At 30.9% G+C, this 20,456-nt stretch overlaps 1 pseudogene; it reads right to left on the reverse strand.

The window, feature by feature from the left end:
• LOC106465382 overlaps window positions 1-20,456 on the reverse strand; it is a 54,295-nt pseudogene that overhangs the window by 2,440 nt on the left and 31,399 nt on the right.

Here is a 20,456-nt window from a genome sequence, read left to right on the forward strand (position 1 = left end):
ATCCACTGTGAAGTGCAGAGATCTATAGTCAGCAACTGGAACATTTAAGTCAAGCCCTTCACTCGTCAATCAGAAAGGTGTTCTTCTCCACGACAATGCATGTCCACATGTGGCACAGTTGATGGAACATATTCTCCAGATATGGCACCATCAGATTACCATCTTTTTTGTTTGTTGCAACACCATCTTAATGGAAAAACTGATGCAAATGTGGACATTGACATGTTTTTTGCTTCAAAGCCAAGTGATTTCTTTAATCAGGGCATTAACAACCTGATTGTAAGATGGAAAAGCATCACTGATAAAAATGGAGACTATTTCATTTAATAAATGTTTTGTTTAGATATACATGTTGTTTGGATTTTTTCATCTAAAAACAGGCGACATTAATTTCTTGACGACCTAATATCTTCTAGAGCAGTGGTTCTCAAACATTTTTGTCAGCAGACCACTTTGGTGGAGCTAAAGACCCCACAGTCCACCTGTTCTATTTTTTTGGATGGATTTGCATTGTTCTAGAGGAGTATTATAGATATCACTAAAACCTCTGCTTTTAAATTCAATGTTAAAGGTATATCAAGATAAGTCTTCAGATAATTATGTGTATGAAGTTTCCACATTCAAAGTTGTTTAATGTTTTTAATCAATGCTATAATAAAGTATTTCTAATACATTTACTTTGTCTTTCAGAGATTATAATATGAAACATTTGTATGAAAACAGCAAAGATATATTGAAAAAAACTTAATTAGCTAAGTTATATTTAAAAAAAATGTCAAAGAAATTGCATAATTAGAACCAACAGACAGAACTTCAACAAGAACTTTTATTATTGTAACACTGATGACATCTTCAGGGTTAGTTCATCAACCATGTACAAAACTTTCATCCTAAGCTTTACTTTCTCACTACCCTTTTGGAACAGATTCAAGAATACAACTTCATGTGATACATCACTACTTCAATTACCACAAAAACAAACAAACTCAGTTATCTTCTTTACAGTTCTCAAGTACTCTAAAAACTCCATTTCATGCTTATGAAATTGGATAATAATGATCAATTATCTTATTTTTTCACAAACTGAGAATACCCTGACTACATTATCCAGATCCAAATACATCCAAAGAACCGATATTTGTCTTCCCACATGAAAAGCTAAGTGTAAACACAATCACCATTAATTCTTAGTCACCTTTCTCAACAGATTGCTTGTATTATCAGAAACAATTACTATAAAATATCTCATTACTCTGGACGTAGTGATCCAGCAGTAGGAGGCTGAACCTTGTTTTGGCATATGTGTTATGTTTTTTAAATAACTTGAGAGTGCCGATTATGAATCTGAAAGGTGCCATCTTGGCATCCTTGAGGATTTGAAGATATTAAAGATAACTTCCAGAACTAAAAAATAGCATTCTAAAAGTGATAGAATGTGTAATATTATTTAAAATTGAAAAATGACTACTGAATCTGACCAAGCAACAAAAGATAAGCTGAATGTTAATTCAAAATAATATTGTATGCATATACAGTGATAAACTATACTTGTGTATGGGCTATAAAAAAGAAGTTTACATTTTCACACAGTTTGTTATTCTGGACAACACTAGTCAACATTCATAGCAACAATTTTCCATGTTATAATGTAGGCAATAAATACCTCAATATTATTCTATAATTCAAGAAAACAATCCACAGAAGAAGAATTTTCCATTTAATAAGAAACAATACCAATATGGTACACCACAAAACCATTTTAAGATCAACAAAATGATGGTTGTCATATTGGTCAACAGATATTATAAACAATAAAATACTACACAATGCCTATTTAAAGTTAAAATTCACCAAGAATGGGTGCTTAACCTAGCAAAATCAATAACACAATTTAAATGTAAAGACATTAAAATTGTTACATTTACAGCATTCACAACATGATGTCAGACACAGCTACATTTCAATGACTTCTTCACTTTCAATCTCATCATCATACACTTATCAATGTGACATTGCAATATAAGATAGTTGCTTTGTTGCATGTACACATCCAGCTGTTGAGCATGGTTTCTCTGTGCCACATCCACAGCAAATCAGCTGCAGGACCTTCCTGATGGCATTTTCACTACAACAAGAACATTTGAGAATTCATCCCATAGCCAACTATATTCAGTTGGATCAAGATCAGGAGGATTTCCTTTAAGAGCTGCTTTCCAAATGCATGTCCGAAAATGAGCACATTTCACCTGTCCCGCAGATGTCTCTGATGTTTGTGGCAGCGATTTTAACTTTGAATTGAGGATGACAATCTTCTCAGATATCTTCTTCAGCCACACCTCGTAGTAGATATCAGACATCTATTGGCTGTTGGCCCAGCAACCATAAATGCTGTTGTGTCACATCCAGAGAGAGTGTGGCTGCCACAAATAGTAAAGCTATCTGGGAGTGTTTCTTTGCAGTTGCCCTATTGTTCACATCTGTCCACTGTGTATTCATTAGCATGCGTGTGAGATTGTTTCTTATGTAGAACCATGTTAGAAGAACAAAGACATCATTTACATCAGATAGGACTGTAATAAATCATCCTCCTAACTGCAAATGCTCACCACTGTTCCACCATAACAAAACCGACCTCCTCTGACTTGTTCTCACATCTTCCCTCTGTATCACACATCCATTAGTAATTTCTGTTTTATGGTTTACCAGATGGGCATGATGGTTCTTATTATATAGAAATTTTTTGTTGTATTGATAGTTTTCTTGAAATATAGGATAGCTTTAAGGTATTTATTGGCCTACAATATAAAATGGAAAATTATGGCTATGAATGTTGATTGGTTTTGGCCAGAGTAATAATACATGCAAAAATATATATATTTTTTAATAGTGCATGCATGAGTAGAGTTTATCACTGCATATGCATTATGCTTACTATATTATATGAATGAACATGTGTTTATGTTCTGTGACTTAGTTAAATTCAGACAAAGGCATCCATACAACTCTTCATCCTACAGTTAAATGTAAGACATACAAGTTCAAGAAAACCTCGGTAGTCATTTTAGTAGTTAAAGCACCATTTTTCTAATTGTCTTACATACAGTAATTTGGGAAAATGGATGTTTGCCCTTCTTGTTAAGCTTAGCTGGGCCATTTTATCTCATTATCAGCTCTACATAGCTCTATCAAAGATATGGTCATTAGATTGGTTACAAATTTGTCCTTGAAGGTCCAAATATAGAAAATGTTATTGACAAAGAAATTTTGTAAATAACTTTTCCAATATGAATTTGGTAATCCTTAATTTTATACCATGGCTTGAATTACCAGAACTCTATATATTTTCAAATTTTAACATGTTCTACAAGCAGAATAATGTCATTTTGGAACACAGATGTCTGTGCCTATGAATATAAAGAAAAAGAAAAGAAAAACAAATACACACACAAAAAAAAACAATTATGCATACTAGTTTAATGTCTAATAAGCATGCTATTTATGGAAGCATGTTAATTTCTATGTGTATGTGTTGTTAAAATGTAACAAGAACTTTTCCCTCTGAAAAACGTTTAAATCATAAATTTCATTTAATGCTGTAACATCAAAATGATTTTTTAAAAGCCAATTTTCATAGTATTTTTATGTTAATAAAAATATGTTAGATTTTCATATTTTAAAGAAAATGCATGTGCAATGAGCATAATTGAACATGTTTTGTTTTTATTTGAGTTTCAAGTAACTTTTCTGTGTAATTTTCTAAAGTTTTGTTTACTAATTCAATTTTTTGTTGAGTTCTGAGAATTCTGTTAATAAGTGCAAAAACATGGATGAATAATTCAAACTTTTGAAGGAGAGGTAAGTATTCACAGTATCAACTTTGCTGGAGATGTTTTTTAATTTTAAAATAACTTTTTTTTAGAAAGAGCATGTTACAGTGGCCAAATATTTGATTTTGTGTGGTTAGATAAGAATGTGAAATACCACAACTCATATATTTTGTTGAATTTTGATACATTTAACTAATACTATAGATACTATTGCACTTTTAATGTCAAAGCCAAGTTTTCAGACATCTCTAAACTAGATCTAGACATTGAAATTGCTACTTTATTGCTTTTAGAAGCTGAGATATTGACATTTTGAGTACCTCAAGACCCTCAATGATGCCAAGGTTGCACCCTCTGGTTTCTTAATCAGCATCCTCAAATTATGTAAAAACCATCAAGAATCATTAATACCAAAACAAGGTTCAAACCAAAACCAGGTTCTGGCAACTGGACTCTATAAATATATAGAGTTAAGTATGTTATATTAAAATGATGTTTGGAGCCACCTCACTATTTCATTAAAGTCCATGTTGCCACATCTTTTCATATTGTATCTGACATATTTGAATCTTGAAAAAAAAAAGCACTATAGAATGATTCCCATTACAAAATGGTGTCATGGCCAAATCACTCAACTCCTCCCTGTTGGCTTTCCATAATCCATCAAGTGTACAAAAATGAGTGTTTCCCAGCTTCTCTTTGAAAGTCTAATGGAGCAGTAGTACATGGGTCTGCATATTATGATTTGTAAAATATAGCTTTATATGGTATATACTGGTTAAATGTTTCTAGATCAACATCCTTCTTGACTATATATGTTGCATACTGTTGCCTGGGGCATGTGAATGGCTTTGGCCACTAATCTTTGTGTTTGTGGGTTCTCAAATGTTGAGAGATGACACTTTGATTACCATAGCTGCATTATGACTTGTTGCAGGTCTCTTTTTGGATGGTCCTGGTTTCTCAAGTTGATCGATATTCCTTTGTTTTCCAATGCCGTTAAGTAAAAGAGATATCCCTATCTTGGAAATTCTAAATCCCTGATCTAATCATATCTTTATGACCCAAGTGTATGACTATTTTGTCAGAAAGGGCTGTTGCATATCCTTCCCAAAAGCAATCAGTTTTTGATGGCATCATACCAGCTGAAAAATGCCTAATAATGCCAGAATGTAGTTCTCATATATCCTGTTCCAGCTGATTTTATATCAACTCTGGTTATCATATAACTTACTGAATTGCTTATTCAAGATTATTTTAATATAATGTACTCCATCTTGTATTAACTAACTTTTGATCATTTACAGCTTGGGAACAAACTTGATTCACAGCATGTTGAGATTACCAGGCTTCAATGATGTTGGTAATTGTCTTTGCTATAGATCCTGTTGTCTAATGTGTAATTAGATTGTTTCTAAAAATGTTATCCGAGGACCAACAAGTACCAACTATACTAGATATCAGAAAAATACTTACAGGACATTTGTGTTGCATCAAAGCTAATAGCATTAAAAAGCCCGAATTGTTTAATTTCTTTATCAAATTTCATAATATTCATGTTACAGTTCTTCAAACAATTGAAGGAAACAGTGCCACTTGTGGACAAGAGAAACATCACATCATCTTGGGTGGTCACATATCTTCACACTATCTCAACTTTTTCTTTGTTTGATTTTCTCTTCTTCCACTACTTTCTGCCATTTCCTTCAGAAAGTTTATTAATATGCATCGTTCAACAGAAATGTGTAGACAATAACAAATAAAACTTTTTTAAAACCAAAATCACTCCACAACCACAACTGTTAAAGTTGAGGTAAACATCCTAACAGTATTATGAAATAGCAGCAAACAGTCCATAGCTGTAGTCTAATGTAACAAATACCAATATGGCAGTTTCATTATTAATATTAGTTGCTGTTCTTGATCTGCATATAACATTTACACATAAATGAGCCAGTAGTACACAGGCACTAACACACACATCTGAAAACCATTTGACATACAATCTGGTAGTAGCCTGGTATTCTGGTTACACTTTCCAATATAGTAGAGATGTGTTAAACTTTTCTTCTTCCAAATAGTCTGCTATTACTCAGACAATTTAGGAGCAGCTGCAGCAAACTGATTGCATGCTACTTTATGTAGGGTGCTTTTATTTCAATATTTTTTAACCTTTTTGTGTCCTGAAAAGGTGCAATGACCTGCTTATGCAAAAGTTTGACTTTACAACTTTGCTACGGTTGGATTTCAGTGATAAATGAAAACTCTGCATGCACAGAAGGAGTGCATTTATGCTTATAACTTGTTCTCAAGGACCAATTTTTTTAAATGTTTCATATGTTATTGTCTACACCTCTGCCGTTGACATTTTGGGTGTTTGATGCATATTAATAATATATCTAAAGGACATGACCTTACATGACCACAGTACCATACCACTAATAATCATTTTCCCACATCTCTCTATTTCTGAATTATTTGCCTGTGAAAGGACTTCTGAATCATCCGGTATATGTGTGTGTATTTATACATTTTTTTTTGTTCAACAACAGTGTTCATCTATTGATTTCTGCTAACCAGGAAGCTTCTTAAGTTCCTTTGGTTTGTCTGCTCTTACTTCTTTATACTAATGCATTTTATGAGTTTCTTTTAAGTTCTCTTGTTGTTGTTTATTATCAAAATGCTGATCACTAACTTCTTTTTTGCTTACAACAGTTTTAAATATTTATTTGTATTTTCACATTTGGTTATGCTTAAATTCTTTTGTTTAGTAATCCCTGCTATTTTAGATTGATAGTTCTTGGTATGGTTGATATTTAGTTTTCAGACAGACATTTCTTTTCGAGACAGTACTTTGAACTAACATAAAATACTCACACTACACTACATGATTCAAAGACTCCTCCCTTCATGAATGACGGAGCCCCCATTGTACTGAATACACTCTTCCATTATCTCCAATTAGTTCTAGAGCTACCCCATTTTGTTTCATATTACTTGCTCTTAGCTATGATGTAAAATTTATACACATTTTTTGCAGAAAATGAGTAATAAGTGTAAACATTCAACTACACAAGTCTCATTATAGTGGCTAAAATATTTTGTATTTTCAATCTGAACTGCATATTATGCCTTATGTGAGCTAAACGAACTTATGGTTTCACGCATAACTATCCCTAATTTAGAGCTATTCACCAAAAGGAGGGCAACCAGTTAGTAGTACATGTCACCTAACAAGCGGTTACTGTTAACTGTACAGTGGGATTGACTGTCTCAGAATGCCCTTACAATTTAAAGTATGAAGTAATTTGAGCAATATTTTGTGACTTGAATCTGAGATCTGCTGTGGAACCTGGCATGCTAACTACTAGGTCTGTCCCCAGCATCATTTTTTTAACTTTCTTTTTTTGGATAAATGAAGGGTTAGAAAAGTTGTTCCACATATAAATTAATCACATACGATTTTCTAATTTTTAGAAAAGTAGGAACATAACAGTGATTAAAGAACAAAGGGATACAAAATCCAGAGAATCAGCATGATATCATCATGGGTAGTAACTTAATTTCATTGTATATAGAAATAAATTTCAAAAATACAATTTTTCATTACTTTATAATAAGATATTCACTGATTACTGTGTAAGAACAATAAAACTTTTACAATAAGCAACCAGAAAAAACTGTACAAATTATTCCAATATAAAATATTTGTGTAACAAAATCAAACTGTAGAAAAATTTAATCCTAAGATTATTAATAAGGTCCATATAGCCCACATTAGATTTTTAAGTACATTTTTCTAAGCTATGCACCAAATTTCTTACAGGTGAGTAGCTCTGTTAGTTACAGGATTCCTAATAATATGAGTCATATGAAGTTTTTAAAGAAAAATGCCATCAGTACTCCAATTAATCTCACTAATTACTGCTGGGTTTTCCTATATTTTACACGGGTAAAGTTTTTGGGCAATTTTTTAAACTGAGTGTTCCAATAGGTAAAAAAACATACCATTAATCAATATGTGGACTGTACTGGTAGTGAAAAATATGTAAATAAATGACTAATTTGATAGTTAAAATGCTTATACCAAAGAAAAGAAAATTACCTGCTATGGCTTTTCTTTGTTCTGCAAGGGTAAACACATCCTGTAAGGCTTTCCGTTGTTCGGTGCTAAGATCAGCTGTCAAAGTGGCATACCACTGGGGATCCACATGTTCTAAATCTGGAGATAGTGTCAGGAAAGTTACAAGTTACATTCACAGTACTTGTTTCACTTTATAATAAAAAAAAAAAAATATTTCGTAAATATTCAGTCAAATAAAAGTAACACTTTTAAATGGTTAAAACTCTTGTTTTTGAAAAAATTAAACCTATAAATAGTACAATTTCTATTCCCAATTCGTGTAGTAATTTTTAAACACAATATATATATGTATATATTGTACTTTTATAAAAAAAACTTTCTCAACACACTGCTTACATTAACTAAGCAAAGCTAAATATGAAATTAACCATTATTCATGGATAACTTGTAGCAAGTACCCCATTGAACTTCATAGGATTTTAGTTTATAATAATAATAATAATATCATCTCTTCATTATTAAGAAAAAAACTTGTTTTACACTTAATCCGTTCATGTAAAACATTGAGAATTTTCTAACTTTGTGAATTTTAGTGAACACTCCCCAAATCTGGCTTATTAAGTTCTACAGAGAAGTTCTTTCTTGTGATATCATACTTACTAATTAGGCTTTTATGTTGGGCTTAGGAAAAAATGCTAACAGTTTTTTTAAAATAAATGTTTATGGCACAAAGTAATAAATGAAAAAATATTTTCAAATAACATATAAAAATAATAAACTCTTATTGTTTTTGTCAACAAGGAAGATGGCCATAAAAATGCCTGCAAAAGCTTAGTAAATATCACAATACATTTCGAAAAAAATATTCATCTTTATATTTTTGTAGAATTGAAACTGTAGTGGATGTGTTTTAAAGTTTTAATTTAGGACACTGCTAGACTCTTAAAATGAAAAATTAGGCATTGTTTCAACTAATTAATTTTGTAAAATGGAAATTTGCAAAGTATTTTTTATATCAAAACGTAACTATAATTAGGTCTCAAAAAATATCAATTTCAATATTTGTGATAGTACAAGTTCTGCACCTCAGCCAGTCCTTTTGATATCAAATGTAACAACAAATTTAAATTGTAACACATTGATTCCATGTGTATTCTGAACAAACAACTTATTGTCAAATGGTTCTACCAATGAATCTGGAACTTTTTAAAATGAAGCAAACTTGTAGCTTAACTTACTAAGCATGACTTCTTTAAAGACTACATATTCATCTACTGGATTACTCTCATCATCAAAGACAGTGGTGTAGCTTTCTAAGGCAGTTTCCTCTCCATCTTCATCATCATCATCATCATCTTCTATTGTTGCCGATGTAATGAGAAAAGGAGAATTGGCTTTTGCTATTCGTGCCAGTTTTTGCAGATGTTCTATCCCTTTATCCTCAATATCATCTTCATCACTTTCTAACACATCTTTAATTATAGACCAGTAAATATTTTTATCAAACAAGTATAAAATACATCATGAAAAAATATGTTAAGCCCTTTAAAATCCTAAAACTTTTCTTTCTTACTATTAAATAAAGTTTAGCTTACAGAAACAACATCTCCAGCACAATTTTGGCTTATTCTAAGAGATATTTTTCAATCAATCTTTTAGCTTCTCTCTTAATGAGTAGTTGTATATAGCTGGAAATTATAAAATTATAATAGTTAGATCTAGCTTTGACCTTTAAATATTTAACAAAAAATACGACTATGATTTTAAGTATAAAAATATTGCAATATAATAAGCAAATACACGTATATACTGTGATGTAACAAAAAAAATAACAAAAAAGTCGATCAAATGAAGTTTTACAAAATATATATATAAAAAGGGTTATATACTGAAAGAAACAGGGCATGTGTTTTGAAAATATGTTTACTTAAATTATTTTAAGTACATATTGGTTTGAATAACAACAATACAAATTGAGGCATAGAGAAACACATATCTCAAAAATAAAACAGTTATGGGAAAAAATATATTTTAAAAAGGTACTGATAATCAACATCTATAAAATACAATTGTAAAAGCAATTTTTTCCCAATATTTCTAAGCATAATTTCTAACAATCAACAATACCAAACCTGGATCATTATCATCATCATCTTCATCATATTCCTTTTCTTCTGCACGAACTAGACAAATAGTTTCAACATTGTTATAATTAGAATATCAGAGAAAGAGTAAAAACCATGAGCTTAAAATATTCAGATAGTTATTATAAAGCTTCAAATAAAGCATGAAAAGGAGTACTAATGTTACATCATAATTAATTAAATACTTTCGGAGGAAAAAACTGAATAAATATAAACTTTAAACGTTAAAAACATTTTGACAGAACACTTACCTGTATATGCCTTTTTTAGACCATCAAACAAATGAAGCACAGATGGAACCAAATGAGAAGCATATTGGTTTAAAATGGGTAGGCACTGACTCGACAAATTCATTAAAGTGCACAATCCAAGTACACACAGCTTACGGTCGTGTAAACTGAAAGGTAAAATGGTTGGACATGAGTTCACTAATGAACATGTGTTCTTACACACATATATACATATAATGGCATTTTCATTATTTTAAAACCAGCATTTTTTACCCATCATCGTGGCAGATTTTCCCTAACAATTTGTTTAAATGTTTTATCACAATTTCAAATGTTACAGAGTAAAAAAACTGAGATTTTACATTATCTTTCTAATGATAAAAATTTCTAGAGATTTTTACTTATCATTTACAAGTAAAAGTATATATTCTAATATAATACTCTAAAGAAAAAGATTACAATTAATAATACTATAAATCCTTTTTTGTTGTTGTTTTGATTAGCTTTTTAATTTGAGCTTGAATTTTTTGGTAAGGTCTACTTGTTAAATCACAATAATTCTCACATCATCACTTAATGCTTACCCCATGAAGAATTTTATATCATGTAGCCATTGTTCAATAAAGTGAGCAGTAATAGATTTTTCTGTGTTTGGCACTTTAATCTTTTCTAAAGTTTCAATGAGTAAAGAAGGGTTGTAGTACAGAGCTGAAATCACAACCTATGAAAAAATAAACAAAACCTCACACTACATGGATTTAAAAACATTTAAACACACTTATGTTTATTACAAGTAGTTTTAAAACTTAAACACACCTTTATGTTTACCTCAAGTAATTTTCAAAACTTAATCACACCTTTATATTTACCTCAAGTAATTTTCAAAACTTAATCACACCTTTATGTTTACCACAAGTAGTTTTCAAAATATAATACCATTACCTTTGTTTCAGAGAAGATAAAAGGCAAAAAATGTTAGGTACAAATGTTTTTCTAATTAAAAGAATATCAAGTTTTCTTAAAAATATGACTTCTCATATTTCTAACAGCTACCTGGTATCAAACAGTACTAATATACCTGATTATAAAATAAAACATACAGAGGGTTGTTCACAGTCTGTGGTAATTATATATGAATCAATGTCTAAGTCTTGCAGCTCTTTTCTCCATCAGTGATGGAGTGATGGTTTTGGTTATGGACTATTACACTGTAAAGCATTTTCCATTGTATTCAGTCTTTTTACAATATGTTGAGGTCAATTTTGTGCCTCGCTTCTTAATGTGCTTTCCACATGTACAAGTGACTGGTTGAAAAGATGGTATTTCTTCATGATATAGAGTTGTCAACAGCTTTGCCAGACAGTGTGTAGAGCTCCCCTGTGCATTATTCTAAATCCTCAGGATGTTTAACTTACCATTATTGCTGTAAGCTGTAACCATTACAAATCCCCTGGGTAAAATTTGTGATATACTCTGTACAATTTTAAAAAATTTTATTCACTACCAAGACAATAATAAATTGCCCAAACCTTTGTAGACGTATGCTTTATCCAATGTGATTACATTCTTTAATTTGTCACATGCTGCTTGTATATCTCAGCAGTTGGCCTTCCACATGGCTATGTACTTTAGGAGAAGCCTACGATCCTAGCTCTTGTGTTGCTTTGTGTACCTAAATCTCCATATAAGTTATCTTGTTCAGTTCTAAAGAAGGTTTACTTCAAGTAATAAATTCTTTAACTTTCTTCACTACCAGTGGTAGCCATTTATGGAAACGTTTTTCCTACTGATATCTGCTTATTTGAAACACTAAAATTTAGTTTCTTGCATGTTTTATAATTATGAAATAGGATAAATTTGCTTTGGTAAGTCATGTAGTGTAACACTCCTAGAAGGGGTTAATTTTAAGACACATATGCACATGCAAGCCACAATACTTCATCTAAAATCCAACAAAATAGTCAAGTCTCTTAGCCCAAATACCTTCAGGCCAAGAACTAGATGACTGCATATATAAATTGTTACCGAAGATCATGAACAACCCTGAGTATTCAAGTTTAAAATTGAACTTTATAGGTTTTATTTAAAATAGATTATATTTTCACAAATTTTTATATTTGCTTGATAAAATAAAGCACATTAGTAAACTTTTCAGCACACTTTTAGAGAATACAATGTTGATTACATATATAAAAAAAAAAATATGACACAAGGAAGCTGGTGGTCATTTCCACTACCACATTTTTGAATTTTACTTGTAGATTTGTTAACAAAAAAAAGGAATAAGAAAACAAATAATTTCATGCCAAAATTATTTCTCAAATGGAAATACAAACTCCAACTGCTTATTCCGAAAAAGAAAACATCTATCATAGTTAAATTTATCTTTCTGAATAGTTAGTTTCACAGCTTGGTTGGTCAAACATGAAGTGTGAGAACTATGTACTGAAAATAGCATAATCCACAGTATTTTTCTTACTTATCTTTATCAGCTTGGATTTACTATGAACCCTTAACAATTTTCCCTTTGTGTTAAAGTAATTATCTATTCAATAATCACTTTGATAGTTTTTTGTAATATTTTAGTTGACACTTTGAAAAAATTGTCCATCACTAAAATACAATCAAGAAAGTGACAAAAAAAGAAACACATAGAATAAATGACCTGATGACCAAATTAAAAATAATATTACATGTACTATGAATTTAAATCCCTATAACATATTATTTCAAAACAGCAGATTACCTGCAAACCCATTGTTCTGAGTTCTGGTGTTTTGATTTCCCTTAGAAGTCTGTTAACAACCAGCTCCAAAAAAGAAGGAATGCACTAAAAAATAAGATTTTTAATATTTAAATTTTTTTTCACTATTTGAATACTAGTTTAATAGGTTTGTAATGTTGAACTAAAATATAGAATATAGCATATCAACTGCTGAACTAATCAGCTGTTTTTTAATGTTTTTAATCACCAAACAGGAAACTTCATGGTTTCTATGTATCCTCTCTGAGAGACTGGTCTTCTAATACAATGTGTTATAACAATAAAGTTCCCAGAACATTCCTATATGATAAATTTTTTACTTTTTAAACCAAAAATTACAAACATTGTAAACTTTATTGATAAAGTTCATCTTATGGATACATATACACTAACAACAACTAATAAAAAATAATCCAAACTTGTGGTTTTAAGGTACAAGAGTGGTCTGAGTGAAAATTTCGAGAAACCAGCAGAAGCAGAAGGGAATCCAGAAAACTGCCTAGGCCCCTGGAAGCTTCAGAAGTTTTACCACTTAAAATTGGATCACTTGAAACATCTAACAGCTGCTACTCAAGGTTTAATGCAACTGACTTCTTTTATTTAAAAAAGTGTCCCCATACATTTCCAAAAATTTTACAATTGACTAGTTTGAGTTTAAGTGCAGGTGTTTAAAAAGGTTCAGTTACTTTTCAAAATGTGTGAAATTAAAATGTTACTGCTATTTATCAAGCAAAACATTTATTGAAATAAATACTACTTGTGGCACAACAAAACAGAAGTATGAAGATAGTATCAGATTATACTTTGCTCCTTCTTTCATGGAAGTAAAAAATTTTACGTACCCTCATAATTTGTGAAAGAATATGTCACAACTTTCAAGTTTTTTTTTTACAACAGTAAGCTGCAAAATCCATAAAAAACATACTAAACATAATACAATAACAATATTGCAAACCATAACCAAAAGTCATAATTCATTACTATGATCAATCTGCAATTATTTATTTATACAATGTGCGATAACGTTTAAATATGCATGATGCTTTGATACATAACGTTAGGCAGACTGAAAGCTGAATGTTACTGATTATCTTTCAGTTACATTTAGATGTTAAATGACAATGTAAAATATCTTTAACATTATAAAGAATTTCATATTTCACCTTTTAAATGAACTAAGTTAATGAGTGGAATTTGTGAGGTAAAAAAGGTCAAATTAACAGCCCATAACTGTGTCGCTATCCGTCAAGGTCCAATGCATATTCCCACTCGATTAGACAAAATAAAGAAACTCTCCTGGTATCAATGTTTTTATCCAATCACTGTTAGCATAATGCAACCTTTGAGGACCATTGCTTCAAATTTCTTTCCATGAAGTTATGGCATTGGCCAATCTCCCACACAATTTATGGCTTGAATCAGTTTAAGCATGAATCGATACATGGCACATTTAATACTTTGTGAAAGGAAAAGGACTAAGTTTCATTGGTACAACATCAGAATTTAAACAAATAGGTACTAGTCAACAAATAAATGTGCTTGCATTTGTAGAATGTGGTGCAATGCCCAACCTCAACCAAAGGAAAAGACAAAGCTCCAAATTACATCAAACTACAGATATATATACAATTAGGAATTTCATTTTGAAGAGATTAAAAATTGTTTTTATTATATTGAAAATGTGTATATAGATATCATTGATCAATATCTACAGAATCTTAAATACAGTTTTTCAACTTTATACATACATAACATACAAGCAAGCATATTCATATATTTCTTTAAAACATCATATTTAAGACCATAAGGAGGGGAAAGATCTGTTTCTCTTTCTTATGCTAAAAACTATGAACTATAGAAAATATTAAAGTGTCATAAAAATACCTGATCTATTTGACCCTTACACTGAAGAATCACTACCTCCAATAATTTAGCAGCATGGCACTCTGCATCTTCACCAAAATCACCAGTCAGCACCTGTACATTTATAAACTGTGTACACTCTTCCAGTTTCGAGATTTTAGTCAACAGCTAAAAAAACTGAGCATGCACACTAGTGTAACTGCTGCACAGTGTATAATAAAATGTTGTACCAATGTTAAGCTTTTATTTTTTTATTGAGCAAAATTGTATTTTCTAAGCCTACTTGTTCAACGATATCTAGTTCATCCATTTCTATCACTTTCTGAACAAACTATAGCTTCTGAGACTCTTAGCTGGATATAGATATAATTCTTAAACTCTTAAGAACATGGATATTTATTTTAGGTTTCTTGCTCTACACATAAACAAGGTATAATTGTTTTAACTTTTAAAAGTTACTTTAATTTTGGAAAATGTGCTTTTAAATTTTTAAACTAAAAATCAAACTACATATTTTCAAGACTGTTTTTGTGATTCACTTTTCACTGTGTCAGCTAGTTGGAGCTCTGGTAGATATAAAACAGCAATGAAAACAGGGATATACGATCAATTTTTGTCCTCGATAATTTTTTCTTCTCTATCAAAATGAAAAAGTGGGTAGTTCAACATAATGAATGTCTACATAATACTACCTAGTTCTTTAGTTTATCTTTTATTAGGGTTTTTGATTTTTCTAACATTTATATATATCTGGTTAATGAAAGTGACAAATTTTAGCTAAAAAAACCCCCAAAACAATCAAGTATTTTAGGTTTATGCAGTTAACACACAGAAACAACTGAAAAAGAACAAAACTTAACAATTACAAATTATAAATACTTTTACATTTAATTTACCAACTCTATGATGACTAACAAAGATAATTCCCTATAAAATCTAAATAGGCAGTAACACTAACCATTTTACACATGTCATATGTGACAAGAAGGTGGTTGTGGTTACTAACAAAAGCAGGGGTATCCACAGTAATGAAGTTGTGTATAGCTGGCATCACATCTAAGCAACAAAACAGGTGTTAGAAACAAAACAATGACATCACAAGGTATTACAAAAACTATAAGTATTAAAAATTAAGTTTTCTTGAACTTTGTGTGCTGCCTGAAAACTCTCATGTTTGCTTGATCCAACTTATATAAACACACACACACACACACACACCAATTTACAATATTCCTTTTTCAATAGAATGCTGCACTAACAAGACAACAAACAAGGATTTGAAGGTGATAAAAATTCACAAACTTCTAGCCATACTTCAAAATCAATGGCTTTTTTTTCATGAGAAAGATGCCTGAAAAACTGGAATCACTGCAATCCAATTTGTCTACGTATCTGTCAAGTCTCCCTTTGACCTGTCTAAACATAGTTTTGAAAGCCACTGGACAGTTTATTAAAATGTGAGGTCTAAGATTAATCACACTGTCCTTCACAGAAGCTTTTTATTCAGGAAATTGTGATGGGGACAAGACTACATAATAATCATCATTGGAATAAGCACAATAAACAGTGAAGAAAGTAGTTCCAAGGGTAGCATGGAATCTGTAACACAATTTTTATAAAGTGAAATTAACCCCAGTATATCATTCATCATTTATAAACTTTTGTCATAAAAAAAAGAAAACTTACTTTCTTCTGTTTATGACAATATTTATAAACATTTTCATGATACATTTCTAATATGCTAGCATAACAATATCGGTAAATGAAAATATTATTTTAGGAATAAGTTCTAAATTACATTATCTCAATTACTTACAATAAAGATAGATAATTTCTGACTGATAATCAAAGAATTATGGCAACTACTCTCCTTCTTTTATCCAAAAGTGAAATTTGCTTGACAGTTTCACTTAAAATGTTAAAAATCAATTTACATTTTTTTTTTCATTTGTGATACTAGGAGTAAAACATAATTACCAGTGAAGTAGTCCAATCCATTTTTCTGTAAACTGTGGTATATAATATCAAACATTTTCCACATGTCTGGAGAAATGTAGCTACAGGTCAGGCTGTACACCAGAGACATGGCTTCTTCATAAAACTCTGTACACCAATTAAAATTACCTCTTCTCAGATCAGTATTTCATAGCGTTAGAAATGTTTGTTTGTTAAAAATTTTTTTCTATCTAATAGTTTCTCATTAAAAGCTTCCAAAATATATATGGTTAAATAAAAACAGCACAAACATGCTTGTATTCTAGATTTTATTTAATGTGGAAGTATCCAACAAATGTAAGATTTGATTGGCACTATAATAAGCAAAATAAAAATGACAGCATAAAAATTAAGCAAAATTTTTTGAAATTTAAATAAATCCAAAGATTTATGACTAGGCCAAAGAACACTTGAATAATCAGAAACTTCAAATCTTGAGACACATAAAAAAGATTTCTGACTTCACTCTAAAAAGAAAAACAAATTATGTTCTTAATCATAATGAATCCACTATTGTAGACAATAGCTGCTGCCACCATTAGGACTATCATTACGCTGGAAATCTGAACTGTTGAAACTTCAAAGGGAGGAAAAGAACATCAGAGATGAAAAACATTTTTTTTTAGAATGTTAAAATAAATTATAAATATTTGTGATTTTTTATTAAACAAACTCAACTGATGACAAAATTCAGTGGAAGTGTTTTATGTAATTTTCTAAAAGAGCATAAAGATTTTCAGAATTGAAGACCTAACTTTTTCTCAACATAAAGATAATTTCTCATTTGCTCACAGATATTAAGACTTTTCAGTCTCAATGTACTCTTAAGGTTCTGGCAAAAACAAATGCAGTCTAATTTTTGTTTGTTTATTGTGGATATTCACACAGAGCTATACATAGGCTATATGTACTAATTGTTCTTAATTGAATGAATTAGATGGAAGACAGACACAATGCCCACAACTAACTCTTGAGCTATTCTAATCAAATAGTGAAATTTGACTGTCACTCTTATAAAGCACCCATCACCCATAAGTGTGAAGCTCTATTCTGTAAAAACAGGATGTGAACCATGAATCACTAGGCCATGCACAGGTTGGCACATTTAGTAATGCTATAGAAACTAAAGAAGCAATTCAGATTACTGAAAGATGGCTTAATTTGCATTTTTGTGTTTCAAACTTTTAAATACAAATGTGTATATTAGTATGTTGAACAGTTTTCATTGCCTATTATTTTACCAGTGTTTTGGTATTAATTCTATGTATGTTCCAAGATAACTTTGTAATATGAAAATACTACATACAAAAATTATTTCTGCAGAAATGCTTAAAATTTTAATAAGGTCTTTTTAGGGGCATACTAAATTCAGCTGAGGCCAAACACTAAATTTGGCCTGAGATGTTACTCTTTCTAGACTCTCCAGTCAAGGAACTTATCTGCTGATTGACAGATCAGTTGCATTGTGCTTATTTTACCTTGCATATAGAGTTCTAACTTGCAACCACTAAGTGAAAAATAGAGATACTTCCATATTTTGGGGCTCATTTTCTGATTGGTCACTATAGAGTGAATGTTTTCTGTCAATACCACTTTGGCACTTTGGTACAGAGTCATTCTGACTCTTGTGGAAAACAGTTTGTATCCTAAAGCCAAGGACTACTGTAGAAGTCCCATCTTTACCTTATCATGTTCTTCAACCTATTAATCATGTCCATTTTTTGTTTCATTTCATTTTAAACACAATTGGTACACTAATTTTTCATCCAAATACAGTTTATTTCATTCTATTTAACTTAAGCTTCTATCATATGCTGTAATAATCCAACCACTAGTTGATCAACTTTTTCTCTCAGGCAGTTCTGGGGTGGGGAGGTTAATGATTGCATAGATATTTAATATAAAGATAAACCTTACCTTACCTTCTACTACTGGTGGCATCCATATATTGCATCATATTGCACAACTTTATGTTTTTGTGTTTTACGATGGTTACAACATTCAGTGTAAAGAGCCGACTAAAAAATAACTGGGTGAAATGACTTATTTTCTAAGTAAAGTACCTAGGAGGATCCAAGCAGTAATAAATGGTATTAACAGCAATACTGATATTACTTGTGGTTAAGTTGCTTTGTATGAATCATAATGCATGTTATTAGGAGGCCTGTAACTAAAAAAGTCACTGACACATAAGCAAGTTGGTGCATCAGTGCATCAATAGTTTAAAAAAACAAACATGTTTAAAAAAGTCAACGGAGCACATATGCAGATAAACTCTAAGCTAGATACCCTGCATCATGATGGAATCAGGTGGAAAGAGATTAAGACCCACACATCTGTAAGTCAGAAAAACATACTAAAATTTATTCAAAAAATAAATAGTACAGCTCAAATTTTCATCCCTCTTGAGCAGGTGCTGAACATAACTGGCACAGATTTCATGAATGAATCAAATGAATGTTTCTAGAAGTCTTGCAATTGAAAAAATAATTTTCAATACCATCTGACCTAAAATTTATTACAAGAGAACAATCACACACACTTACTAACCTAGAATGTTCTGTGACAGGATGATCCCAATGATGTGCAGGACAATTGGTTCCAGTTGTTTAGTGACATCTGTCTGGTCCTCCAGCACTGAAAGAATAGTGTCAATTGTATTCAACACTCCCATCGCAGTGACTGCTCTGTCATCATCTTCTGTCCCACCTTCAATAACTTGAGTGAATGTTTGGGCCTAAAGAAAAGAAATTAACTCAGTAGAAGTAATGACATTCTTGAAAACACCCTTTAAACACACTACTGCTTATCTAAACTTTCAGATGTTCGTTGAAAGTATTTTACTACTAAACTCAATATTTTGATCCAGAGGTGTGGCATTCATATCATCCAATGCCAGGGGCAACAAGTTTTACCATTATACTTTGCAAGTTTGGGAAGAAGAAAAAGAAGAAGAAAAAAACAACACACACACACTTTGAAATTTGAACTTTAAAAGTTTAGCACACATGCACATTGAAATATTTAAAAATGAGTATCTCCGAGCCTCAAACTAAAAAATGTTTATGCATATTTGTGTATATATAAAATTCAAAAACTCTCAGTCACACACACAATAACAAAACATAGTTAAATGAATGCAACAACATTACTATATCATTTTTAAATTGATTTTTATACAGTAGGAGCCCAGTAGCAATTGCCTGCTGCCTCTAGGAAGAATATATAGCATAATAAAATACAAATACCTTTATTAATTCATGCATGGAGTATTCTACATGCTGCACTGTAAAACATTGTCTAAATGTTAAAAACCATGACATACATGAATGAATATATATATACACACACAAAGAGCTTAAATGCGAAACACATTATATGCAGTTCTCAACATAAATGAGCTGCCACTGGCATTATAATGATGGATATGCAAGATCGACTAAAAAAAGCCTCTTAATATAAAGCACTGTGTCCAAAAATAAGATATATTTTGAAAAATTTGAAATAAGTAATAAAGTTAAGATCTTTAGGCTTCATATAATAATTTGT

This window comes from Limulus polyphemus, unplaced genomic scaffold (assembly GCF_000517525.1).
Source record: "Limulus polyphemus unplaced genomic scaffold, Limulus_polyphemus-2.1.2 Scaffold1925, whole genome shotgun sequence".
Classification (NCBI taxonomy): Eukaryota; Metazoa; Arthropoda; class Merostomata; order Xiphosura; family Limulidae; genus Limulus; species Limulus polyphemus.